The sequence below is a fragment of the Gavialis gangeticus genome, unplaced genomic scaffold (genome assembly GCF_001723915.1).
Source record: "Gavialis gangeticus isolate Ggan-Ray unplaced genomic scaffold, GavGan_comp1, whole genome shotgun sequence".
Classification (NCBI taxonomy): Eukaryota; Metazoa; Chordata; order Crocodylia; family Gavialidae; genus Gavialis; species Gavialis gangeticus.
In genome coordinates, this window is record NW_017729031.1 from 85642508 (window position 1) to 85643282 (window position 775).

At 64.1% G+C, this 775-nt stretch overlaps 1 non-coding gene across 1 annotated transcript; it reads right to left on the bottom strand.

Moving 5' to 3' along the window:
* Window positions 1–298: 298 nt before the first annotated feature.
* TRNAN-GUU lies at window positions 299–372 on the bottom strand. The gene has a single exon. It is a non-coding gene; the product is annotated as a tRNA-Asn (tRNA).
* Window positions 373–775: the final 403 nt, after the last annotated feature.

Consider the following 775-nt stretch of genomic DNA (forward strand, 5'->3'; position numbering starts at 1 on the left):
CGGCGCGAGCCGCCCTGGCCGCAGTGACAGCGGCGCGGGCTATGAACGCGGCGCCCACCCTGCTCTGACTCGTGCCGCCGGCCCGCGCCTCCTCTCACCGGCAGTGCCCCCTGCCGGAGGCGGCCCCTGTCCCTGGGCCGCAAGGGGCTGGCTCTCCAGCGGCAGGTCGCGGCCGGGGCCGGGCCGCTCCTTCGCGCAAAAGGCGCTCCGTGTTTTCAAAGGCGACAAGACCCGCTGGGAACGCGGGAAAAGAAGTGAAAACCCCCGGAACAGGGCCATGAGCCGCGCAGAGAGGCCACGTCCCCGGGTGGGCTTGAACCACCAACCTTTCGGTTAACAGCCGAACGCGCTAACCCATTGCGCCACAGAGACGCGGAGGGGCTGCCCTGCAGGGCGGAGGTGGGTCCTTAGGTACATCGGCCCGGACCATTCAAGTTCTCCTAGGTCAAAACCACCCACTTGTATCGTGTCCAGAAACCTATTGGGAGCCAGTGACACTCTGGAGCACTGTATTTCTGGGCTCATGGTGACCCTCACCCTCAGAACCCAGGTGCAGCAGAGTATCTCGGGGCACTCCAGGCACCAGCACATGCCCCTGGGTTGGGTTGGCGTGTTCAGGTGTTAACCCAAGGTTCGTGGTTTAAGCCCACCTGGGGACAGGCCGCTCCTGTGCAGAAAAAGCTCCAGTGTTTTTAATAGGGGAAAAGACCTAGAATCAGGCTCTTTTGTTCCCCGCCCTCCTGCGTGTCCCGCTGCCCAGCTACAGGTCCGGGGG